Source organism: Falco naumanni, chromosome 6 (genome assembly GCF_017639655.2).
Source record: "Falco naumanni isolate bFalNau1 chromosome 6, bFalNau1.pat, whole genome shotgun sequence".
NCBI classification, from domain to species: Eukaryota; Metazoa; Chordata; class Aves; order Falconiformes; family Falconidae; genus Falco; species Falco naumanni.
This window is the reverse complement of record NC_054059.1, coordinates 71,903,689-71,931,216: the sequence shown is the minus strand read 5'-3', so window position 1 is coordinate 71,931,216 and position 27,528 is coordinate 71,903,689. Positions and strand designations below refer to the sequence as shown.

The window sequence follows — 27,528 nt, the reverse complement described above, 5'->3', positions numbered from 1 at the left end:
TATATTAACCATATAAGGAATTTACTGGCTGGTCATTTAATGTGCTCAATAAAATACCTAAGTCAATGAGATTTTTTTTACAGTGATGGGAGGATTTCCTGTGTTCCATTGACTTCTGTGGTTTGACACTCGTCATCCTTATTTATTCAGTTAATTTTGTTGCTTTTAAATCCATTAGAACACAACACCCCCCATCAAGCCGAAAGCACTATGGGGTAAACTTTTTCACAAGACTGTAAGGAATGCCACTTTTTCTTGTATAGCTTTTCTTCTGCTTCGTTTAATAGGAGTTTTTCAGTGTTGGACTTCAGATCTATCTCAGGAATGCACATGCATGTTTCTTACTTGTTTTGATTCAGCACTGTGTTAATGTAGACACCAAAAGGTTGAACAATTACTGTTTCAATGCGCTTTTTAAAGGATTAAAATAATTATAACTGGTTATTCTACCCATCTGGGTGCAGATTTCCTTTTCCCAGTCCTTAATCAAAGCTGCATGCTGAGTCTGAAGTTAAAGACTGCTCTTAAAACTGGGAAGTGCTGTATGCAGTGCTTCTGACAAAGTGTATTCTGCTTTATCTTTCCAGTGCAGCCAGCCAGAAGGTATGGAGGGTCAGTTAACTCTTTCTCCTACAGACTTCCTCAATGAATGTTTACTTCATCATTTCATGTTGTTTTCAGTGCAATTGCTAGCCTGAAGCTTCTTACCGAGCATAGCCCTTCATCAGGTTGTACGTATGTGTACGCCTAAATGACTTCTGTAATACGACTTAACAAAGACCTAACTTGCATATGCCCATGGTATGCTGGCAAGTGCTGCTTCCAGTCACTATTTGCCCAAGGGTGGAGCATTGTTTCCAGATCTAGTGAAAGAGAGTTCCTTGCAGCCTGAGGAAACAAATTTTATTATTTACCTTATGCATAGAGGTGGCATTCTTTTGTTCTCCATACGTATGTCTATTTAGGCTACGTTAACTTTATATGGACCCCGTTTGCTGCTGTGGTGGTAGATGAGGTCTTAACATGAAGCTAAGGAAGTAATCTACAAGCCAGGCATACAAACTATATTAATTATGTTTGGCTCTACCCTGGCTGACTCTCACTTGCCCTGAATTCCCGGCATCTGTTTTCTCCCTGTTTCAAACTTAATATTTAAGAAGCCTTATTTTCTTCTCACTTCCTTAAGAATACCCCACCTATTGAATTTGTAAGTTCAGCAGTAAAACAACTGCTGCTACTACTGAAACAATACTGTAAGCTGCTCTTTTAGTGAGCCTTGTGAACAGCCAGTTTTATTCTTCTGATAAGCCTATGCCCTATCAATTGGGAAGTGTAGCATATAGTCATTTCCTGCATTTCGAGTCGCCCATTTCTTATGAGCTCTGAAGCAAGCACTGAATCTGTTTTTTGTTCTTCCAGTAGTACTGTAATACTAATGGAAGCAGAAAGCATTTAGTTAGTTCATGAAATACAAGTGCTGTTTCTACTTGGATATTTATTCTGACCTTTATTTTGGACAGTTTCTCTGCCATGATCAGATTCTCTGATTACAATGTCAGCTTTCACTAGAAATCTCTTTGTGATTTAACTGGCAGGGTTTGGGAGTTTGAGCAGCTGGGTATGCAGCAGCTCTGACATGTAAGTAGTGCTCAAATGTTGAAAAGGAAAGTTCTTCCTGGCAATGAGATAGGGCTAGGCTCTTGTTTCTAGGCTGTGCCAGAGGTCTTATTTTATGACTTCTTGACTTGCCTGTGTTCCAGTGTATAATAGGAAAATAATCCTTTCAGGGCTGTTGAGATACTTCACAAATGTGAAAGCATTTGGAGATTCTTGGCTGGATGGTAGTGCATGCTGCTGCTCTCGGTAGTATAAACATGAATGTCATAAGTGTATTTACACAGAATAAGAACTAGTTATTTAAGCGAATACTGATTTTTCATGCTGCAGATGGGAGAGGTAAGTAGCTGATCACAGTTTTCTCAACTAAGTTGTATTATGCATGGTTACCAGACATCGTCGTCGGTCATTCTCTGACTGTTTGTGTTTCATGGGGGCTCCATCTGTTTGATGGAGCGGTGCTGTTTAGTGGCAAGTACAGCAGTCTGAAAAGAGGGAACTTAACTGAACTTGAAACTTATTCCTCCCTCTTTAATTTCCTGGTCTGTAGAAATAGAATGATGTTAACATATGGGGAGATTCATAAAATTTAAGGTGAGAACAGACAATTAAGTTGCCTTCTCTGATATGTTTTATATGCTTTGTATCACAAGCCTTTAAATTTTAATCATTTACTCTGAAACTGAGACCAGTAACTGATGTTTGGCTAAAAACAATTTGAAAGCTTTCCAGCCTTGAGTGTCTGTCATTGGTAATTTCAGACTCATCACTTGTTTGTGCCATCTCACTGTTAAAAATAAGTGGCTGATTTCTAATTTGAATTTGTCTAAGTTCTGCCGCTGGTTCTTGTTACGACTTTCCTGACAAGATTAGAGCCCTTTAGTACCCAGTAGTTTCTTGCCATGGAGGTACTTACACTCTGTAATCAAGTTACTCGATTGATAAGGAAACAGAGTTGAGCTTTTAAGTCTCACTCTGAGGCATTTTCTCTAGCACTCAGATCATCCGGTGATTCTTCATGGTCTCCGTTTATTTTTAACATTGTGGAAACCAAAAATGGTGAATGTTCCAGCCTGTGTCTGATCCGTTCTGAATGCAGAGGTGCAGTGGCCCTGCTTGCTATGCAGCCATTTAAGAGGTTCACGTTAGCCCTTTGGCGTAGGGAAATCCTGTTCGCGAGCCTTGCTGCTCCCAGCACTAAGATTCTTTCTAGTAAAGTCTGCCAATTTAGTAGTTACCATCTGCATTTCTTAGATTATAAATTTGGCTTTGTATTCAGATGTGTTTTGCTTTCCTGAGCTAAGTTAAGGTAGGTGTTCAGACTTTGTTCTTTTGCAGTCCCTTCCTCAAAATAATGTACTGTTCCTGTAGTCCTGGTGTCAGTCACAGATTTTTATCTGCAGTGATAAAAATGTTGAACTGCATCAGACCTTAAATTTAGTGACAAAAAAATTAGCATGATGCAATCCCAGGAAGCAGATTAAGAACTGGCTAACTGACAGCTCTCAGATAAGGGGCAGCTAATGTGGATTTCCACTAGAACCAAAGTATGCTCTGTGCACGCACTTTCTTCTGTTTGACTACATTGGTAATCTTTGAGAATAAAGTTAGTCCTTTATCAAGAACGTTTGTCATTAAAACATGCTGACTGGCACTACCAGTGTCCCTGTTCTCTAATTCTTTGCTGGGAAAATATATCCATATTTTGTTTTCCCTGTTGGTTTGCCTGGATTGACACCCATCTGACCACCTTACAGCTCTCCAGATTTGCTCCCTCCCATTTTTCAGCATTAGCATAATATGAACATCCATTGGCGTGGCGTTTTGCCTTCGTTTTCTAGATTCCCTCATTGAAAAACAAAAAAAAGTATCCACCCTACAAGACTGCAAAAAGCCCTTTTCGGTGCATTTTTTTTTAAGGCTGATGTGAAATGTTTTCCCTGCTAATGGATTTGTTGAAAATAATCTTTTATTACTGGTGAGTTAGAAGGTGTTTCATGTGAGAAAACCATGTTGCCCCAGTGTAACAGAAAACTGTTCACAGTGGTCTTGGTGGCTCGCCCTTCCACTAGAAAATTACTGGTTTAAAATTTTATTACTATTATTTTATTGTGTATGTTTGGTTTTTTTAATATCTCGAATCTTATACTTTGGTTAGTAAGAGGAACTTTCCAAGACCTTTTGTCTGCGAGTATAAATTCGCAATGCTTTTGGGGTGGCCGTGGTGCATCTGCTGGCAGATTGCATGGCATCATGGAAGTGAAGACCTTTCCAACCTTTACAAGTGGCTGCTTCTGAAATCACTTGTGAATTATCCTTCAGTTCATTTCATGGGCATTATTCGCATAATACTGGTGTCACTCTTCTGTCACACTCAAGTAAATTCTGTTTTATTCATAGCAATGTGCCTTCTTGCTTTTTGTTAAAAATGCAGCTGCTTTCACTTGCTGGCTGTTCCCCTGAATTTCCCTTTTCCTGTCCCAAACTGATAGTTTTTACTCCCTCCATGTTGCAGCTGTAATCAGTAGTGCACAGGAATGTCTCTTTCTGTAGGAGCAGCAGTATTTTTGCTGTTGCTTTTTAGGATACTGGAGAATGAGATCTTGAAACCAAACCTCCTTTAAATACCATTGTTAGTAGTAAGTGAAGTGTGTTGTGTGGGATTTTTTTGTTGGTTTATTTGGGCTTTTTTTCCCCAAGGTAGGTGTTTGAAAGGACTTGCTCCTTGAGAAAGCCCCCGATTTGAAACCTGCTGATTCCAGGCAGATAAAAGGCAAAGAGGTCGGGTGAGTATCTGAAGTTTGAGATGTCTGCTTCCTTTCTGGCTATCGGTGGGAAACCAGCCATAGCAGTGGGCTTTGAGGAAAGATTTGGAAGGGGGCTGAGACACAGGATCTCGGAGGCTGGGAAAGACATTGTGAAAGAAGGTATGCCATTTTTACTGCTTGCAGTCTGAGGTGTGGCACTGTGGAAGTCTGTAAGGCAAGTAACAAACTCAAAAATGTGTGCTGTTTTGTTGGACATAAATATTTCTTATAATGCAAGCCTCTGAGCTCAGCTAGCGGCTTTCCTGCCTCTAGCTAAATCGGTATCTGATTTTTCTGTTCCTCTGCTGTCTTCTTGCAGGAGTTGCTTATTGACTGAAATTGTTTCCATATGGCTGCAATGTAGAGCTTGATTACATTAAACGTGGTGCTTTCCTGTGGCATTGCAGTGCTATGGAAAGATCATCTCTCTTTTTCTCCTTCCAACCTCCCCTTCCTCCAGAAAACCTTGGTTTTGGATTGTTGGATTGTCTTACTTGCTTAGGTATTATCTCCTCCCCCCTTCTGAGGCTTGTACAACTGGAAAACTAGGATCCGGTTCTTTTTTGGCTCTTTGTATTTGATTGCTTAGGTGGGTTATGTTTGCGCTTAAGTTGTTGATAAAATACTTAAAATGAATATTAGAGTGACATGGTTGCAGTTTGAGAGGTTACTGAGCTGGGGCCCCAATTTGTTAAGCCCTAAGCAAGTGTGCAGACAAGATACTCTCTACTTCCAAAGAGTTTACTGCCCAGCAGGACAGTCCATTTCGATTATATTTGTTTACACTGGTGATCAGTTTAAATACTGCACCAAGAAGGTGTTAAAATTCCTGTACTCCTACCCTTCAGGATGCTAGAGGGCCTCACTACTCATCTGGAGCCTGGAAGCCAAGTCTACTTTGTGGAAAACAGATCCATTTATTAGCAAATGGATGCATCTGTATCTTTGGTAAGAATAAAGCTGACTTGGCTAAGTTAGCTAATAAAACCAGCAGTGAGGCATCTCCACCCTCTCTTCACAATTACTCTCTCATTTATAAACTTTGAGTTTATAACCTGGATTAAAAAATTGGTTTTTGTTAAAAAAAATGTTTTATTTAAATAGGTTAAAATACCCAAATACCATTTTTTTTAAGCCTAAGCCACCTGACATAATGCCTACACTTCCTGTACTTAAACAGAACCTAAACAATGTATTTTTACTGCCAATATCTCAAGTCAAACCAGTGAAGTGATGGTAGTCACTCTTGGCTGAGCACATGGAACCAGAATCTGATGAAACAGTAAACCAGCTTTTGACAGAAGTAGCCTCTTCTGCATGTGCGTATTTTCTTCAATTCTGTATATTCTGATAGTTCAGATAAGACTGTTTATTTCAAAACTGAGAGACCGTTTGGGATCTGTAAATGCGGAAATGCTTGTTTTCCTCACCTAACATAAGGTGGAAAAAAAGAACAATGAAGAAAGAGATTCGCTAATACTGAAATCTTTCAGTGGAGGACACAGCAAGGTTCAATTCACTTAATAAAGATAATTCATTTGTTTTCACTAAACCATTTTAAAATGCAAACCATGTTTCTGTAACTCTTTTATGCGTCCAGCACATGTGATGTATCATTCCAGATTAATAAACTGTAATACATAAAAGCTGGCATGTTTAAAGTTGTTTTATAAACTCTCGGGCTAATAACCCAGGGTGCAAACTGAAATGCAGGTACACTGTTCAGGCCTTTGTCATGCTAGAGTGTGAAGCTCCCTCCAGTCTTTTTTTTTTTTTTTTTTTTAAAAAAAAACCAACAAAACAGTATAGTCTGAAAGCTTCGAGGGGAAAAAAGCTTTCTAACCACGGGGTATCCAGTGACTTGCTGGGTGCTCTAGGGCACTCCGAGGTGTTAGATATCTATGAGGCGGGTCCAAGCCGCAAGTTATTTAAATGTCCCTCATAATTTAGAGGTGTTAGATTAGTGAGCTGGCACGGAAAAGTAAGGCAGTGTCCATGAAGCTGCTATGGCTTTCTTGTCTGCTTGTCTTTTGTTTAAAGGACTTGTTGCTGCCCAGTACTTGCAGTAAAGGCTGTAGGTACCTTGTTCCAGTTGGGATATTACAGGTCTTAAAATTGTGGTCCAGTGGGGCTGCCTCCCTTCAGCCCACACGGAGGCACCTCACTTCGATAAAAGGGTGGATTAAAATCCTTTTCCTTCTTTGTGTCTCTACTTCATATGGCTCCTTGTCCAGCATGCTGGTTTTTGTGGATCCCTTGATAGATGGCTTGTACACATTGTGAGGAGAGAACTTTTCATGAGAGGCTTTGGATCCTGCAGCTGCAGCAGGATGCTTACAGAGGCTGATTTGTCTTGAAGATATTTCTACTCCCTGTTTTGCAAAAATGATGTGGGAAAGGTGGGCTGGAGAAGCCTTAGTTTTCTTCACTCCCTCACAAAATGCATTAGCTACATGGGAGCAGAAATTAATCTGAGCACATTTAGTTTTCAGTGTTGACATGTTCACAAAAAGGGAGAAGGCAAACAGTGACTGTCGCAGACCTTGTCTGTTCTACTTCTTGCATGTCAGATCTGCATTCTGCTTCTTACCTGGTGGATGACCAGCTAAAACCAAAAGAAAACTTCATCTCTTTAAACCCTTCCAAAGCTGCCTTCAAGGAGTTCCTTTATGCTAATGAAGTTAGTTTGCTAGTCACTTTTCAGTGATTTCCAGAGCTGTTGGAACAGAATGAGTTAATGGAGACTCTCTTGTGTGGGCTCAGATATTTGAATATGGAATAGAAGTAGTACTTAATACCTGCAATTTCCATTAAATTTCAATGTCTTTAAAATTTAAGTCCTTAAAACAAGAGAAAACATTTGAGGCAGTGGGAGTGCTCTCTGTTGGCTTTCACAAGAACTGAACTGGAACTGTATTGAGGGTATTTTCTTTTTTTAATTAACAGTAGATCACTGAGTTCAAGGTACTTTCATACTTAAGAATAATTAATCCTACGTTGTTTTTGCTTTTGACGGACTTACTGTCAACCTTCCAAAGGAGACATAGGCCCTTCTTCCAATTACTTGATGAACCGATTTAGTACATGCAGCCTTCCCTCCCATCATGGTAGAAATTTTATTCTGGTGTCCTCCTGGGTGCTGCTTCCAAACTCTTGCTTTATGCTTTCCATCTTTTACAGATAAAAACTGCACAGTGTTGGGATTGAAACACTTTTATTCTCCTTGCCTGCTCCTGGAAATGTCTACAGCGCTGGCCTTGTAGTGAACAGTATGTGTTAAATGTCCTGCAAGTAGCTGGATAAAGAGGATGATCCTTCAGTTTTCTTCTAATGAGAATTACTTCTGAGAAAAGACTGCAGGCTCAGGGCCGTACTGCCATTGCAGTATTATCACTACATTTTGGCTGCAAATGTGATTTCTTTTTTCTTAAATATTAAAGGGAGAGGTTATGACTTCTGAGGTATAATTGTGCAGAGACATTGCTTGGGCAGACCTCCTAAACTCTCCTGCATTAATTTGGATGTGCTGGGTATGAGCTTTGCGCACTTGCAGCTGCTAAGGAGAGTCGTGGACGGTGACTGGTGTTCTCAGAAACCAGAGAAATGGCAAGTAATGTGCCTGCTTGCCTACTGCATCTTGAGTCTCTCTTGCCTGTTTTTCCTGCTCCTATTGACAGCCTTTCTTTTGCATCTGTTCCTATGCCATTTGCAGTCATAGTTCCCAATCATAGACTTAGCTTAAAACCTATTTTAAGTAACTTTTCAGCTCTGGCCTTAGTCAGCCACCTAACAAAAAGAGATTTAGCAAAGTTCTCTCAGGTTTCTGAAGCTACCGTGCCAAAAAGCACGGACATCCCTACCTTGCAGCTCTGAAACAGCTTGTTTTTATAGGGGAACTTGTCTTTGTAGTCCAGTTGTTACCCCAGCACCAACCTAAATCCAGGTGAATCATCATGTGCCTGCACATTTATTTTTAGAGCAAGTTGCACTGGAAAATTGCATATGCTGCAGGGGGGTTAGACCTGACAAGTTTCAGAGGTGCAGTCTGACCTCCTCAGTTTTGTGGCATGTGCAAATGGGGAAATGAAATTAATAGTTTCCATATAGATACATCCTTGTGTTTTTCATCCTGTCCCCTGTTCTTCTCTCCTTATTTTTGAAAGGTGGACCTTTTAAAACCTTTTACAATAGTTCTTAAAGACGTACTTAAGACAGACTACTGTCAGGCGGGCACAAGGGAGGGTTTAGAAGCCAGTTATTTAATTGGTGTTTTACATGGTAAACTTTGAAATTGTGAATTCGGTGAGGTTCCTGCTTTGCTGCTCTTTTTCTATGGAGCAGCAGTGTTGCACACAGAGAGTACTTCTAAAAATAAGGGTGTATGTTGTGAAGGTGTTGCTTGAAGCTATGCTCTGATCTGCAGTAAAGGCAGAGCTATGCTAATTTGTACCTCTGAATATAGGCAGCTGTGAAATAAGATATACTTAAGAGTTGCAAAACATAATACAGAAGCTTAAGTTCAGTTAAATTCAGGTTTAATAAACGAATGGCTGTAGTCAGATCAAAAGTTTGCCTTATCTCTGGCACAAGGCTAGATAACTAGCAGTCCTGGATGCCAAGGAAAGCCTGTAAGAATGAGGCAAACATCCCCAGTATATACTTGCAAATATCCTCACTGTGTGCTTGAGGCATTCGGTATATCTTTTGTATCCCATCTTTTCCAGTTAAAAGAGAGGTCTAGGCATGTTAAATCTTTAATGGCCCATTTGTCTAGACACACTGCCATCCACAGCTGTGTCCATTGCAATGTTTTTCACCTGTGTAATGTCACATACCTGGAGGCTAGGTAGCCTTTGTGAAGGGAGGTACTTTTTTTTAGTTCAATTCCTAGTGAGCAAATGCCCTTAATTTGCATATTAAGTCACCTTTTTTTTTTGTCTGGTTTGGTTTATTTATTCCTTTTTTTTTTTTTTTTTTTGCTTGTCCCTGTTCAGTCCTGTTCTATTGCCTCTTAAAGGCTATTGCCACTTAAAGGCATGAACAAATAATTATTTTAAATTCTGTGTGCTGGATAGTAAACAATTACCCTTTTCCTCTGAAGTTACCATCCTCACAGATCTGTTGACAGGGCTCCTTATTTAATAACTGATGTGGTTCAGATGAAATTGGTTGGGATAACATGCACCTGTATGTAACTTCATGCTTGATCTAGCCCAAATAGTTTTGTTCAAAGTGATTTGGGGAGTGCGCACACAAAGTTCTGTGCCGGCAGGACTCTGCAGGTGCTTATTCCTAGCAAGGAGGTGATGGCAGGAGAGGCAGGGCACAGCACAGCACGCACAGGTTGGCTTTCTACTGACATACCTGTATCCAGAAAAATACATCTGTCTGCGTCCAGAGTAGCATGAGCATCGCAGAATGAGGACAACAAATGATTTCTCTCCATTTTGGGTCATCTACAAACATCTATAGGCCTATCAGTTACTGTTTAACTCCAACTGTGTGTACTGTTTGTGCGTAAGGACTAAGTCTGCTGTCAGTTAGAAAATGAATTACTTTTTTTTTCTGACTTGTCAGTACCTTTTTGGTGTGGTATGATTGCTATTTGGCTGTCATTTCTTGAACTTGTAAAGCTGTCTCCAGTGTATGCAGTTTTATATCTCATTAGCTTGCTCTTTCTCATGCTCATCATACTGCACTGCAATCATCTGTTCTCTTTTCTGCCCCCTAATACTGTTGGATTTCTCTTTTAATACTATTTTCCAAAAAATGCCTTCCTGTAAAATGCCACTGTGTGAGACTTTTCTTGGCTACAGTGATCTTTGTAAGTCTTCAACAAGAAAGTTCACATTTATTTAATATTTTTTTTCTAGATATGTATTTGATAGCTGCAGCTTTTTGGAGCCTGACTGCCTCCTAGTTTACCTAAAATATTTGGGGTTTATTAATAGGACCTGTGTGAACATACTGTTTCAAATGTTGTATGTACAACAGTGGTAGTTCTTAAGCTGGGGGTGGGGGTGGGGGATGGGGGGAAGGAGCTGGAAACAGTGCTGCAAGCTAAATTCCCATGACTTGCATCATTGAAAGCACAAAGGTTAATATTTTTTTCCATATGTTAATCTGTTTCCTGCTTTTATTTTAATGCATGTGTATAAAAAAGATTTTGGTTTCTTTGTCCCTTTGCACTTGAGCAAGAAACTGTAATGCATAGTAGAAAAGTTGTTTGGTTTTTTTAGTACTTTTCATGTAACAATTCCTCTGTAGAGGAAGAAAAAACGTACTGAAACACCCTTCCAGTGAAATGTAAAATGAGAAGGCCTTAATACCTGAACTTTGCATTGTCTCCACTAATAAGAACAAAGATGACACAACAGACTGAATGGTCCCTTAGTCCCTCTGTTTTGGAGAAAGCAAGGCAAAGCATTAGGCTGAAGAGAATAATTTGCGAATAAATGGCTGTGAATGACATTTGCATTTCTCCTTGCAAGAAGTTAGTAACAGTTCTAATAGGAATGGGGTTTCCTTAACCTGAAATGAGTACCATGCTTAAATTTCATTGCTGCTGCTGATTTCTATCCAAAGATTTCTGTTTTACAGCTGTTATTAAAAATTTATGGGGCAACTTGAGATCAAAGCAAATATATATTCTCTTTATTATGTAAACTTGGGTTTTATGCAACATATGCATTGCATCCATACACTTTATGCAGAAATTCTTGTTCTAGCAAAGGCAAACAGCCTTTCTATTGTGCAGTTAGACCTGAGGTGTGGAAAAACAGGGATATATGCCAGTGATTAATGGTGCTCTGATTCTCTGTCATCTTTCCTTATCTCCCAAGTAACTTCTTACCAAAAGGAAGGCCTCTTCTGAGGTGCTGTACTTAACTGTTTCCTAGTTGAAATCTCCTGTACTGTGCTTCATATTGAGGTTTTGTCACACTTTTGGTTTGGTGGTTTTTTTTTTTTTTTTTTTTTTGTTTTTTTTTTTTTTGTTCCACAAAACCTGCATTTCCCCAGTGGTTTGCTGAAGGACTACCTTGGACTACCTTTCACTTCTTAAGGCCTAGACCAGAAAACATATTGGGTGCTTAACCTTATGTGATGGATGATGGTCTCACAATCAGGGCTTTAGACTGCAAGCAGTTTCCAGGAAGGGGATGGCCTGTCTTTTATGCATTTGTTTGTTGCTCAGAACAAGGTGTCCCTCCTCCAGGTAACAGGCTTCTGATAAATGCCTTCTGTTCATTCATATTTCTTCCCTGAATATCTTCTTGTCCTCCATTCCCACCTTGCTGTATACAAAAGCAAGCTGTCAATATTGGCATCTTTTATCAGATTGTTAGGGTGGTTTTTTTAATGTGTCAGCTTTGGGATCTACATGTTATCTAACAGTCTCAAATTTTACCAGGACCTAAGATGCTACCTTTGCAGCAAAAAGCTTGCCAGATGTGAACCCTGATGGTTCCAGTTTGAGAAGACAACTGAAAAACCTATGATTGCATAGTTTTTGCAGGGCTGTGGTTGCTTGTATTTAGGCATCTCTTTTGAGATTGGTACGTGCCAGCTCTGCTGTTTATATTCTGCATCTGACCTGTCTTGTGTCTCCAGCTAGCTGGTAATTTCTGAGCTCTTACGTGAGTTGTTGCTTTTGCACATGATGGGATTTGTGTATGCAGTCCTGGGTATAACTTAGCTCTTGGTGTGCTGTTACTTTAAAGCACTGATAAAAAGACTGGTGAAATGAGGAGAGGGAGGGAAGGCAAAAATCTGAAAAGCTGCTAGATCTTAAAGATTAATCAGCTTGGTTTAAATAGCTAGCAAAGCTACAAGCATTCTTTCCTATACAGCGTGTTTTCTTCCATTCTGCTCTTGCAAAGTTGTTTCTCCAGGGGAAGATTTCAAGCTCCGTAAGACTGTGTTCTTATATTAGTGTCAGGACACAGGCTAAGATTATTTGTGTGAATATGTAGAAACAGTTACATTACCTGGGGTTACTTTCATGCTTTCTTGCTTGGTGGAATTATGGCCTCATATTGCATGGTTGCTTATCTTTTACTCTGTTTATACACATCTGTATTTACAAACTCATACCGTTGAGTTTGTACTTGTATGTATGAGCTTCCACCCTGAGCAAAAGAGAAGTCACTGTGAATGATAGGGACTTCCTAGCCTGTGTAGATGGTAAACCCACTCCTATTTATAAATACTGAGGAATATAGGGTAGTAGTATCATATGAGGGGTACGTTCAGACCTAGGGTTGCTATAATTATTTAGATGGTTATTGGGTGTTTTGGTGGTTTTTTTGTTTCATTTGAAGAGTGTATACTCCTATGCCTTCCTGCACCCTTGCAACACACAAGGAATTGTCAGGGTTTTTTTCCTTGCAGCAAAACTGAAACACGAACAACCTGAAAGATGGGGGCTCTTCCTGACACCATCCATGTTCATAGACCTGTTTCCCACCAGCAGCCACTCATCCTGTCACCTTTCTGCTGGGGGTTTTCACCTCCTCTGCTCTTCTCGTTTGGCTGCTTGCATAAGCAGGCTCAAAGAAGGGTTATAAAACTATGGTGAGGGCAGGGGGAGCAAGGGAAATGGATAGAGATGATAATTTATTCTTTTACATTTTATCCTCTTTTCCAAATTGATTACCAGTTGTGCTTATGAAGCACCATTTACAAAACAGATTAAAACCTGAGATCTTTAAATCTGTATCAAACAGGAAGTTTCCATATCGGTGCCAGTGACTTGCTGACTCTTGGTGGTCTATAAGGTATTAGAAGGGGGACTCTGAAATAATTGCAGCAAAATTAAACGTTCTGTACTCTACTTACGGGCATATTCTCCACTGCTGTCGGTGTTTGCTGGCATTATCTGCAAAGCATAAGCTGAAGAGATGCAGGTTTTTTATCAGTATTTTTAATGAAGAAAATGTTTTGCCAAAAAGGTCAGTGATTTTATGACTACCGCTTCCATATCTCTTAGTGTTAGTGGGATGCAGGATGGCCCGTAGAGTTGTTTCAAAAAAGTTGGATTTTTTTTTTTTTTTTTTTTTTTTTTAAAATCTCACCCCATCAAAACCAGAGAGAGATGGGCAGGTGTGGATCAAGGGGAGCAGGTAGACATTGATCTGAGCAGATGGAAGTTGGGGAGTAATGCAATCAAGTATCCTGGGGGGACTGGACGGGGTCCTTTGTAGTCATAGGCAGCGGAGCGCACTATAATACTGCTCCAGCAGCCTGAAACTGTGGCAAAGTGCAAGGGCACAGGTGATAAGCAGTGGATGGAGAGGTTGTATGGTGGCTGGGGGTTTATTAGGAAGCATTTTGTTCCTGAGAGAGGTTTAGCTCCTGATCCATCAAAGAGTGGTTATTAGATCACCTGGCAAGCAGGAGAAAATAAGGAAAAAAAAAGAAATTGTGTTTTTTAGCACCCACAGTCCTGTTGCTTCCCTAGTTATGATTTTTGAGGGAATTTTTTTTTTCTTTTTCCTCAATAGTGGACTCAGATCCAGGCAGTTAAGGGAAAATAAGAGTGTTGATCTTATTTGAAACATCTTGGAAAGGAAGATTGTTGTCTTAAAGGCAACTATAAATGTGCTGGTATAATGCAGACTAAACCATGCTTAAAACAAGTCTATATCCATCACTGTGATACACTGAAATCCCAGTCTGCTGATTTGATGTCAGGATGATGGATTATGACCTTTTTTTATTATTTATTTTAGGGTTTAGTTGCAGACTTTATAAAAACATAAAGTGTGTCTGGCTCTGGTTGTAAGGTTTATTGAATGGCTGGGAGAAGCTTTTAGATTTGGAGCACAAGTAGTGGCTTGTTTTCATATATTTATATACACACAAATGCATTTGTATGTAGGTATAATTTATGTTTGTTTATGTATATAATTTACAATGGGTAAAATTACAACCAGGTATAAATCACATTGTTACACGCATGGTAGTAGTCTGAGGTCAATTCATGGGTGTAGCCTTGCTGTGCTTAAGAGTTCCTGCATGTGGAGAGGCAAGTTTAAGCTGATAAGGAACCAATTTAAGATGAAACGGTGTAAGGCGCTCACAGTGACACTCAGGTTGTACAGATTTATTTAAATTGCTCAGAGGTCTGGTTTAATCCTTCCAATTTGCGTAGACAAGGCCATTGGAGAACATCCCTGAAAATACCATGCATACGTATGGATTTGCATAGCAAACGTTGTGCTTTGCTGCAGTGCTCCCCAGCTGCTCCAGTCCTGGTGGTACCAGTGGGATGGCTTTGTTCAAACCCTGCTGACTGCATTGTGTCCCAGCACAGGTGGCTCTTGCAGCGTGATGCTGCAGTGTTTACCTGTATAAGACTGTAGGATCTGCTACTTCATATTTAACAAGGTATGGACGGAAAGGCTGCACATAGCTGGTGCTTTGTTTTAAAATAAAACTCTGAAACAGCTATTTGGCCAGGCAGCTCAACTTGTTCTACTTTCTCTTTGCCTGTGTGGTTGTTGAATAGCTTTGGCACTCAAGGTGTTTTATCACCTTGGTAGTACTTGCAATTTATCTGGGTGTCTTGAATAGATCTGATAGGAAATATCATCGTGTTATTCCTCATTTGGAATAACTAAATTACTAGTAACTAAAACCTTTTCTACTTCATAACAGTGTGGTGATTTTTTTTCCCTAAAAGTTTTGACATTGCTTTTGCAGCTTCCTGGCATGGGAGTGACCAAATTCACTGGCTTAAAGCACAGTTTAGTAGTTTATGAACAACTTACTACACCTGTTTGAGCATTTCCTTTATATGCTGTGTGATACAACCTGATGATAGCTCTAGCCCCTTCCAATTTGCAGGTTTAGAAGATGGAAGAAAAGGAGGTTTGGTTTTAATTCGTGTGTTTCTTCCTAAAGGATTGGTGTAGTTGTTTGCTTGAATTTCGCGTTTATGTTTCTTGCCCCGTTTGTACCATAGAAATGTGATTGTCAGTCCAACGCCGCTTTTTCTTCCCATCAAGCCTAGAAAACTGACCAAAGAAAAGCTTGGGCTTACCCAGTGGTACAGTATTGTTTCACTGGATGGGGCAGTCAGTGTCTTTCACTGTAGAAATTGCGGTTGTACCCATGCCTCTAGGTGTAAACATTGACAAGCTGAACAGCCAGTTTGGTTCAGAAACTTGAAATCCAGGCAGCACTCCTGCCTTCAAGTGCAGGCAGGACCTTGTACTTGAGTGTTGCTCCTGCTCGTAGAAGTGCAGTGAGTGCAGTGCTTTCTAGCTAGCTTGTGTAAAGTCTGTAAACAAAGCTAGACTAGCTTTGGCCTTTTATGAGGCAGAGAGAAATTTCTCCAGGGAGCAACGCACAGGATCTGCAACTACGCTCCTGTTCTGAACTGTCTGTGGAGGACTTCTGTCTCCATTACCTGGAAGAGGAGCCTAAGGAAGCTGTCTCTGCTCTTACTAATTCACCCAGAACAGGCGCTGGCTAAACCACCTGAATACCTCTGGTCGTCCTATTGGCTTCTCCCACAATTTCCTTTGCTTCCCTTCCCTTAGCTGTTCAGGGCAGAAAGAGGACTGCCTCCCAGGCAGGTAAAAGATAAGTACCAGAAGTTATCTCACCTCCATCATATGCATCACATTGAGGTTGTATTAACATACCTATGGCTTCAGGTGCTGGGTACTTGTACCAGTGTGTTGATCATCAAAGTTAACACTGCAGCATGTAGATCGATTTAAATCAAAATTGTTTAAATAGCAGGCAGGAAACTTTGGTTTGAATAATTGATCTTTAGTTTTGTTTTGTGCATTTATTTCTTAGGTTCTGCTGAGAAGTTCATAGTTTTCTAGCAGGTGTCAAGAAGTTACTTAAACAATTATCTTACTTCCTATGCATTTATTACATGCTGGATTAGAAAATGGCTAATTTTCTGCATATTTCCCAGCTGATTCCCACTTAAAATCATGTCGAGCTACATTTGGATGGAAGCTGGAATTCAGTTGAAAGGGCAATTTTACTTGACATTGAGGCTGTGTTACACTTCATGTCAAAATACAGCTTTTCTTTTAAAATACATTTATTAAATACAGTGAGTCTTGTCTGGATAAGGCAATTTTCACTTAATTTCTGGTTACCTTGTCCTTCCCTTCAAAAACATAGAGCTGGTGGAGCTCATCAACTTACCATATTTTTTATTCCTCATTTAAAAGCAAGAAACTGTTTTTCCTGCTTTCTGAATTCCCAGCTGATTTCTCAACTTTGAAAGCAGTAGTCATTGAACTGAGCTAAATAAACAAAGTAAAAAGAAAACGTTTGTTCTTTTGTACTTGCGGACAAGGATATGGCTTGAAAGATGGGCTGGCACTTAGTCAGACACTAGTTCCCAGTGCTTACCAAGTGACTTCCACTAGTTCACTGGGTTGATACTCTTTTTCCCTTGGAAAATTTTTGCAAAATGTGCATCTTAGTAATTTTGCTAATGCAAATTATTTTAAATTGGAAAGTAATTTTAAAAATTTTATTTTTAATCTGCATGACTCTGCAGTGATGCAGATGCACCTTTGCTTGTAAGTATTGCAGCTGTGTTTGTGAAATCAAGGGCATGCGTAACGGTGGACCCAGCCCTGTCAAATACCGTGTAGCTGAATGCAGGGTTGACAGGGTGTGTTGCTGGCTGGGGACCTCATGTACAGAGCCCAGCACTACTGTGTTTTGCTCTGGGGCCGCACATCCCACATTTAGGCACTCATCTGTGATCTTTCAGTGGTACTTGGGGCCAGGGGCAAGGAAAGAAGTGATGCTGTCCTGAAGCTGCAGAGGGGAAACATCCCCTGCTAGGGACTCATGCTCGGAGTATTGTCCAGCTTTGAGTCTGGTCTAGGGATTTTTCCCTGGGGAGAAGGACCCTATAACTGAAAGTTTATATTCATGGCCTGCGTGTCTGGACTCAGAAGAGTGACCACAAGCAACATGCTTAAGAATGAGCTCCTCTTCTCTTAAGATAACTTCTCTGTGAAGTCCTTCAGCTGTTCAAATGATAAGATTTGGTTTGGCTTTTTTGTTGTTGTACCTGCTGGTAAGTTTTTGGGATGAATCTCTGAAGATTGTTGGAAAGGAACTGCTTAAATTGCTTCTGTTGAAGGAGATGCATTCACGGCAGGATGCTCGCTGTGTAACAGGGCTCTCTGCTGGCTATTTTGAGCTTGTTTATCTTTATAGATAATGCTTGCCCTGGCATCATTCATAGTACTCCTTTAACTTTTAAAGGCTTTAAATGCAAGTTAAACATAGAGCGTCTACTTGTACTAAATCCTTCTTTCAAGCTCACGTGAGCCGTTAAAGATGGCAGCAGTATGTCCTTTTACTGACAAGGCAGTGGGTCTTGAGCGAACGGCAGTGCCGCAGTCTGTAAACGCTCGAATTGGGATTAGTGCATAGAAAAATAGGAAATGGTTTGAACTCTGCTGAAGGCAGGACAGGAAAGTCACCCTGCAATTGCTAGAGCAGGAGCTCAGTTTGCAAAATGAGCATTCTCAACAGATGCAACTTCTGTGCAGTAGTTAAAAATAAATTGTGAGGAGTTTAAAAAAAAAAAGTTGGGAAATAAATCTGGGCATCAGTTTATGGCAAGTCTAGTTTTCTGAGTGTGTTAGGGAATGAATTTCTGAGCTCTTGAGGCAGGAAATATCAGTATGTAGCCATAATAGTTTCTTTTGCTCTCTTTTTGGGATATTAACTTTTCCTATTCCTTAGGTCTGGACTGTTTGCTCTCCTGAAAGGAGCTAAACTGTCTAATTTTTCAAAATGAGAAAAATGGTGTTTTGCCATGTACAGGGATTTGAGGGGTGTGTGTGTGGGGGGGTTGTTGGTTTGTCCAGCTAGAGTTTTCTAGGACTCAGCATAATAATTTAATATTTATGAAATTTGTCTTTTTGATTCCATCTTGAACAAATAAATGCCTTCAGTATGATGTGAGTTTTGTCATCTGAAAGTTTTGTCTTTTCCTATTGCATGTTTTGTTTTATTTACCAATTAGTGATAAGTGCATAGATTATAAATACATGGATTTAGATAAAATTCTTTTACTAAAATGTATAGTATTTGCTTTTCATTCCTTCCCTCTCAGTCTGAAGTCAAAAGCATAAAGCTACTTAGGATCAATAGCTTCCTGGTTTTCTTAGGAACAGATTCCTTTTTTCCTTCACTTTTTCCCCCCCACATGTATGTGGGAGATACCATTTAAGCTCTGATCCTGAAAATGCTGAAGTATGCTAGTAAGCCTGCTAAATTCACTTTGGGTCTCCTGAGTGGAAAAGCTCACACAGTTGTCAGGGCCATGCATTCTCTAACCAAGAACTTTTCAGAACAGTAACTTTATCTGTGAAATCGTGGTGCTATTTAATCTTTAAAGTACTGTAATACTTTAAACTAAAACGTGTTGTAATTGGATCAAAATGACTGTGATACAGTGATGGGCTTCGTGTTTTTGCCTTAAAAACCTGCTTGGTACTTGAGACAGTCTTGCTTTTGTGTATATCAGTAAGGAAGGTAAAAGCACTCAATGTTCAGTCTTCATTTCTGAGAGTTGTAGTTTGTGTAAAATGTTGTGCATGCAAAGCGTTGTCTGAATTCTCAGTAAGAGACTCGTGCGCTGTCCTGTCCCATTGTGCTTGGTAACTTTTTTTCATTTGTATGATTCTGACATCCTGAGTTTCCTTGGTGTGCTTGCCTCCTTCCAGTTTCTCCAGCATTTCCTTTCCTTGTTGTACCTTGAACTAGAGGCTGCAGGGAAGAAGGCAGAACCATGGAGGAGAGTTGGTTTACGAACGGGTTTGGACAGACGGTATCAGAATCACTCGAAAGGCTCAGGTGAAGAGTCTGAGGGTGAAGGAAACTAGGCAAAAATTATGGTAACTGGGAAAGATCTAAGGACAGACATCAGAAATAGTTTCTATAGGAAAGACCAGAGCAGGCCAGGGAGAACTGGAACAAAAAGCCAGCTTTCAGGAGCGCAGAGATTGGTAGGTTCTAGCTAACATTTTGTTGCCTTTAGCAAAGGCAGTTTTTCTTTAATGAAGGAGCTCCTACACTATGTTAATCCCTGCTTTGGTGCAATGATCAATGCAGGAAAACAGCATGCTGTGAAAATTTACCACGGTAGATCAATAGCCCCTAGCTACCCAACTGTATTAAAGGTAATTGATGGGCTGAGGGGATCTTGTAAACACTTGTTTGTCCCATCAGCATGTTTGCTTGTTTGTTGATGGTAAGGACATCCACAGAGCCACTGTCAGCTGCAATATATTTCTAGTTTTACTTGGGATTACTGCAGAATGTGCATTCATTTATCTTCTAAACCACTTCAGCATCCCAAATATGATTAGACATGAGTAATGGAAATGTATTAGTTGATAGTGAATTCTATAAATTTTTAAATAAGAACACAAAAGCCTTACTTATGCTGGGTGAATTGAGATTTAGAAAAATACCCAGCTAACTTTGGCCCCTAGATGACATTTTAAGGGATAAACGATAAAGGTTATGCAAATGAGTGAATTGATCAAAAGCGGTGATTTAAATCACTTTGATTTACATCAGCAAGAAGGAAGCTTTGATTTAAATCATTGATTTTAATCTTGTTTTGGGATTGTACTTTCTTTATTTTCCTAAAGACAGGTTTGATTTTCGTTGGCTGGTAACAATTTGAAACATGTTTATTTGCAAACAGGTATAGCTCTTAAGTTAATTTCTTAATTTCTGTCTTTGGGCAGGAGAGGGAATGCTTAACTGGTAGGGTAAAAGTGGGGCAGGGATATGTCCTTAAGCAGGTACATAATTTTAACAAATCCTCATTTAAATTCCTTAACATTTACATTTTCTAGAAATGGCAAGAGAGCTCTATAGAGATGAGGTTTGGAACTAAGTGTAAAAAATACCTCACAGGTTCGAGATTTGTATTTAAATGTAGCTATCTTAAAAAGCTACTGTAAAAAATTTTTTTGAGAAGGTGACAAAACCATCTCATAAATGTTTTACATTTTAAAACTGATTCATTAAAGATAGCATTATCTGCAGATAATGAACTGAACTGTTTCTGGATACTGTGTCCTTAAGTTGTGAGAGCTGGCAGATCTTATTCTTTTACCTCTTTTATTATTCACAGATTAGAAGAGGAAAACAAGCTTTCCCGCTTCATTTTTTTTTTATTTTATTTTTAAACTCCCACTTGGTTATTCAGCTTTTGAATGAGCAAGTCATTGATTTGAATTAGATGAATAAACTAAAATGAACAAAATATTTATTCTAAGGGAAAAAGTGGTTTAGAACTTGAGACTGTTTCCAGGTGCTCATGCTGTACTTTGCACCATTCAGGAGTCGGACTTGTTTCACTTCCTTCCTGGTCTCCCCCAAAGACAGCAACATCTAATGCTACTAAATATTTTACATGTAATTGTAAATAACCGTATAGTAAGCTTATGCTTTGGAATAGTTGAACAAAATTTTGATAGAACTTTTTAAAAGTCAATTAAAAATAATTAAAAACCTCCTTTTAATCTTCCCTTATGAAATCTAGTATGAATGCAGGTAATTTCCTAGCATTTTTTTATTGGTGAATGCAACCTAGGTTTGGTAATCAAGCAGAAAGAAATGTACTAAAATAGTTTTCAGCATGGAATACATATTGGGTTTCTTTTTTTTTTCTTTTCTCTGAAGGACTTTAATAGCAGATTTTTAAAATTATTTTTAGCATAAAGTGTGTCTGCCTCACAGAGAAGTTCAGGTGGTTTGGTCACTGTTTAAATTCACAAAGCTAATGAGGCAGACAGACACAGTTCTGTTTTCCTGTGATGAAAACCAATTGTCTTTCACACTTTTTTTTGTTTTTGTTTTTGTTGTTCCTAGACCACAGTCCTTGTTGAAGCCATAGAGCAGTTATAATGAAGATTGAATAAGAATAGACAAGAGATACTGGTCTGTTCAGATTTTCTATTTTATTAAAATTGATGGGATGATGACAGTTTAGTCTCAACTGTAAAGAGCACCTTAAATCCTTTGGTAATTAACTACTTGCTTATTGCTCTGCATTCTCAGGCACTGTGTAAATATTTACCATTAGGAAGAAAGGCAACAGTTTTGGGTGAAGTAGATGATATCTTCCCAGCTTCTTCAACAGGATGAAACCTGTGGTGCTTCTTACAGCACAGTGCTTGTGCTGCTCTGCTGAGAATTCTGTCTGTATTTGGCTGGAAGATGCTGCAGGGCCTCTCATTTTCCCAGGGGGACAAAAAATATCTTCAAAATGTACTTTTGTACCACCTTAAAACAAATACCTCAAAACGGTAATTTACCAGAACTCTGTTGTTGAATATGCTATACTGTAAATCAGGGTGAAAAGTGAGGTCCCAACATTTTGTCACTCTGTTTTCACGTGAATTCTGTATTGTCAGGTCATTCATTTGCTGCTGTTTGTGTTCCTTGGTGATGCTATGATAAATAGCTTTACTTTGCATCATTCAAGTGACTGCTCCTGGAAATGACAAAGCGATACATTTACCAGTTTTTTTCAGATGTTAAGCTTTGCTTAATAAGTTAGAAAATACTTTTTTCTAATGGGGAATAAAAGCCTTTATGTAAATGCAAAATACTGTTGCTGTGTTCAGGTCTGTAAAACTGGAAGAGAAGTAATGGTACGTATGACCTTATGATAAACTAGAAACGTCTGTTGTTGCATCCTTGGGTGCTTATGTCCTATAGCCTAGATAAGGTTTTTAATTCTCTGTCTCAGAAAACCTTTGCACATATCTGAATACAAAGCATAAGGTGGTTGTTGCAATATACTGAGCCAGTTTCTATATATTGGAACATCCATTTAGGAGAAAAAAAAAAGGTGGGACAGAATAGAAATATCAAATGTCAAAGAGAAATTAAGTGTGGTAACTGCTATTTACGCATACTTTTAATACAGGGGGTAGTAGATGTAAAATGAGATGGAAAGGGTATCCTTCAGGATATGTGCCAGCTTTGATAAAATATGAGGATTTCTTACCCATTGCTGTGAAGCACCTTGATACAATTATGTATCTGGTCCCTCAAAAATGTGGACATGGGAGTAGGTGTACAGATTTGCAGTCTTTGATTACTGTTTATCAGTCCAGGTAGAGGCAGTTCCTGACCAGGTGTAGCACTTACTTTCTCTTGTTCAGTTGGACAGGCAAACAAAAATAGGATGGGAATGTGGGGCAGGAACAGGACTGGAAACAAGGTGGTGTTAATATAAATCAAGTTAATGTAGAAGGTGAAAATGTGGCAGTAGAAGTGCGGAGAGTTGAGTTCCGAGAGGATTCCTGCAGTGGAAGGAAAGGGCAAGGTCATCGAAAGTGAAACCCACCCAGTTGCCAAGAGTTGTTCAAACCCCAGTGTGAAAGTTTCTTGTTAGGAAATGACCAATATGCAGTTTTCTGCATCTGCTGTGAGGAGTACAAGAAATAGTCGACCTAATTTTCATCAAAAAGTTGATATTAGGAAAATAATTTCTGTGTTGGACTTGTGGAATAGCTCACATGGGGAGTCTTAATATTCTGGTTGCTCTTCCCTGAGTTGCTGTAAGCTTTTCCTGCCAGTAACTTCATCTCAATGCAGCAACAGTTATCTGTAAAGTCTAAGTGATCCTGCAATAAAAGGGCCTTCTTAATCAAAGATGGTAAAGTCTGAGACAGTCAGTGCTTTCAGTATTGGCATCCTGTTCTGCTAAGGCAATCCCACGTAGGAGGAAGACAGACACAAAAAGTGATTTGGCTGTAATGCAGCAAAACAAATTCTGGCCAAATTGTGGACTTGAGTTAATGGGTACACAGTGTTACTCTGCAAGTCTCTGTAATGCTGACTGGAAATCATGGTGAGTTTTGTAGTCTGTTAACTACTTAAGACTGTGTTGTTATTTCAGGTTTGGCTTTGGCTAGTGAAAAATAGGGCACTTTCGTGTCTTATATTTAAAAAATAAAAACATTTTGAGAATATTAAATCTTACTAGGTTGCTCCGTGCAACTGTGAGGCAGTGATCTAATCCATTTATATGCATGTGTGTGTCATTCCCCCTCCCTTTCCCCCAGCCAACTGGATGTTGACTTATGGTGTCAGTTTTCTCCTTGTAGAGTGAGTCTTTTCTGATGTACCATGTTTTACAATATACTCACGCGCTCTGGCTTGTGGAATGGCTGTCCATAAATTGTGCCCAGGCCATTTAAGAACATAATATCCCTACAGGGTCAGACTGACAGTCAGACTAGCCCAGTAGCCAGTCTCTGCTTACAGTGAAAATACTATTTGCGGAAACTCAGCCTTTATCTTGCAGTTGAAGAAGTGGCAGAAACCATGCTCAGGGCTTCAGCTTCGTATATTATGACTTGACAAAGTTCAGGCCATTGGGCATCCCTTCTCTGCCCCTGCCCAAATCTGTTACCAGTTTTCCCCATAAGCCTACTTGACCTGCTTTCTGCAGCTCATCTGCTGTGCAGTGCTTCCCAGCAGGGCCACTTGCTGGTTCTTGACCTGTCAGTCTCAGTCACAGGTGAGAGTGGCTCCAAACTCCCTTTACAGGTTAAGAGAGTTTTTTAGACCAATCCCATTTGGTTTTTTTTGCAGAGAACTTTATATTTCCAAGTATTGGGTGTAAGCAGTCTTTTGAAATTAACTGGTTTGTTATTTACAGCATCAAATATACAAAAAAATTGTTATTAAATCAGGGTTCGGTAAGTGAAGGGTTTGATTCTCTCTTAAGGTAATAAGATGTATTTATTTACATTTCTCAGCTTTTCCACTTTTCCTTCTATCATTTGACTCTAGGAGCTGGAGCTTAAAGAAGAGCAAGTGCTAACTATGCATGCGAGGGCAGTGGGAGAATGGTTAAGATGTTTTACTATCTCATTTGGATTCTAAAGACTCCTAAAAAAAAAAAAAAAAAAAAAAAGAGCCTGTCAAAGTTACCCCACTTGTGTTTTTCTCTTGTAAATCCTTAAATGGTTCCCTTGGTGCAAATCCTTGGTGAGAACAGCAGGGAATCTACCAGCACTCTTTGGTTATTAACCCTTTCCAGTGATACAGGTAGCTCACTGTATGAATTGTAATTGTAGAGCTCATTATGTCTAGTCAGAGCACCCCAATGCCAGCCAGAGGGGACAAGGTAAAACCATCCTCTTCAGAATGTGGAGTGGAGTTGGTGGCCTGTGTTGGAAGGGTTTAGCTGGGTAGCTATGCTGACAAGCTGTGAGGGGAAGGGTGGTTCTGCTGGAATAGTAGGATTGCATGGGGGACAGTGTTGACATGGTGAGGGGTTAATTATTTCAGTATACATGTTCCCCTGTTTGTGTAAGAATAACAATAAAAGCATCTTTATGTTGCTGTAAAGAGGTGAGGGAGGAAATTATATCACTTAAAGTAATACAATATTGTAATTTCCTAGAGTGGAGAGGCCCAGGGTTGAGGTGTAGGTAATATTGGGGTCTTAGCTTCTCCTGCTCCATTTGCTTGCTAAGATCCTGAAAGAATTTTGTGAGCTTTCTGAATGAGTGGCATCTTAGCCCTGCTGCTGTCATGGCATGCACAGTCTGTCATGATACTTGCCAAGCGTGCTGTTGTGATCCGCCAGATTTTGCTTTTAAAATAACTGTTTTAAGGTACCTTGCCTATTTGGTAACTGGCATCTTCTTACAGGGACATGTCGTCTCTTACACTGTCTCTAGGTAAAGAGAATCGGGGGGGGGTGTGGGGGGGGTGGGGGGTAGCACAAAGTGAATCTAGGAATATCGTTTCTTTTGGGTACTAGATCAGAGAGAGCTCTTACCCGATGCATGCAGTAAAGTTGCACTCACATCCTAAAAAAAAACAAAAAAAAAACCCCAAACCCAAATGTTTTGATACTTTAGAAAAGTGGAAGTTGAGGGAGAGAAGTAGTTCATGGTCTTGAAACACCCTCAAAGACTGCTGTGCTGTTTTGTTCTCTGGAGGATCTTGCAGCAGTCTTACTGCTGTAACTTTTGAATGTTTTTTAGATCTTTAAATTATATGACTAACCTCAGTCATGGGAATTTAGCTGTGTTTTCAATGGTAAGTCATATTTAAACAGGTTAAACTGGCTTAAAAAACAGCATCCTTGTGTGGATGAGGACAGAGATTTACATAACAGATAAATGTGTCAATAGATCATCAACTGGATGTAAAGAATCATGAAGATCTAAGTAATAGATGAAGCTGAAACTACCCCTTCATATAAGTCAGTATGTTGGATAATATTCTTAGAACTAACTAAAAAGGGAAAAAAAATTAAACCTACAGTCTCCTGTGCTTGGCAGCAGAATTGTTAGTCAGCAAGAATGTGCAGAACTTTGTGAAAAATTGTTTTTTAGATAATTGCCTGTTGCAGACTGTCTAGAGGAACTCACATTTTATTTTTGGCATACTGCATTAAACGGTAGCTTTTACATTTTAGGACTGATGTGTTGATTTATATATCCTCCAGTCCTCTGGTGGACAGCCAATTTCCAAACTTGGATATTTCTGTTTAGTAACTAGAGTCAAAATTTTCACTTCTCAGATGGGAAGAGAAACTTTCCAAGATACTACCTGTCCGGCTTAAAGGAAGATGGTAAGATGAAGAGTGTGATAGGTCTAAAAGCATGCATAGGAAAGGCTTTATGCTTATTCCTATCTGGATTTTGGTGTGTAGACCTTTGAATGGGTTGAATATCCCTCAGAGCAACATACATGCATTTAAAGAAGACCAGGAAGCTTACACAAAAGTTCAGAATCAAATTGCAAGTAATGTGTGAATTAAAGAATTAATTTTTTTTTCTTTAATTCCCCTTAAAATTGGAAGCTTGTGACTCAGGCAAAAGGGCTGAATTAAAACAGCAGCTTATTGCTGGTATTGCCAGTTGTTAGTGTCACTGGTACGCAGGAGATATTGCACAGATCTTTTTGAATTATAATTGTTAGAAACTTATTAATGGTTGGTCTTGCATCAAGATGTACAGGGAAAGTACAGTTCCCACCTTTGATACAACCATGCCTCTTGAAGCATGTTTTGGGAGGATGCTACTGGTTTAACTGTGGTATGACAGCAGCTGGCTGCGGAGGGTATAGAAGCATGCATCTACACCGCAAAAAATCTTACAAATTTTTTTTTTAAATTGACAACGATTGTAAATTTAATATCTGAACTACACACGTGTAAAACTGCCAGGGTCCTGGGTTTCTCTCCAACAGCTGCTTCTCCTTTTTTTTTTTTTTTTTGAGTGGTGGGACTGAATGGAATAAGATTATTGGACTCTGTATCGTTTATTTGGGTTTAAAATAAAATGTGTGTGTGTATATAATTACATAAATATAAAAAACCCTCTGGAAGTCAGAATGGTGAATTACAAAGAATCTTCCCTGATCTTTGAAATACAGGGTGTAGCATGGAGACAGTAACAGAAAGACACGTCTAGAAATGATGAAAGTCAGGGCTGGAATAATTCTTCAGATGGTTTCTGTTCATTGTGTTATCACTGTACAACAGAGTGGTCTGCAGCTTTGAAGGCAAGTCAACCTTGCTCTGAGACGATCTCTTTTGAACTGCCGTTTGAGCTGGTAGGGACCTGACCCATTTGGACAGGAGCAAGTAGGTACCTTAAGACTGCTTGACTGCATGAAAGGGTAGAGGGCTCAGCTCAGGAAAACAGCTCCAGGAAAATGCTTGTGCAAAGGGGTTTTTAGAAAATAAGCTGCATTGTGACTAGGAAGCTTTTTGGTTAGGGGGACGCTTGTAGGTTTTTCAGAGCTTTCTGTAGATTGTCAGTCTGGCAGATAATACAGGTTGAGGAAAAAAAGGGTTCATACAAACCCTGGGTGTGGCACTGGTTAATTTTGGGAGCAAGGGGAAATAGCTCAGCAGCCCATAGATGTTATAGAACAGCTCAACGCTTTGAAAAATATGGAATGTCTGAATACGAGGAATAAATTAATGTTTTTTTAGCTGTCATTTCAGCCAGCCACTTTCCTGCTGCTTCCCCTAGCACCAGACTGGACCCTGTGTTAAAGCTAAGCACAAATGTTGTTTGGTTCTAAACCAGCTGTA

General features: G+C 39.5%; 1 protein-coding gene across 12 annotated transcripts in view; it reads left to right on the top strand.

Moving 5' to 3' along the window:
- The window catches only part of HMBOX1 (homeobox containing 1), a 123,655-nt gene that overhangs the window by 5,733 nt on the left and 90,394 nt on the right, over positions 1-27,528 (top strand). For 2 of the 12 annotated variants that reach the window (XM_040597112.1, XM_040597113.1), the window contains exon 2: positions 4,322-4,403. The exons of the other annotated variants lie outside the window; for them this stretch is intronic. The gene's annotated coding sequence lies outside the window, so the exon portion shown is untranslated. The remainder of the gene's footprint in view (positions 1-4,321; positions 4,404-27,528) is intronic. 12 annotated transcript variants of the gene reach the window in all.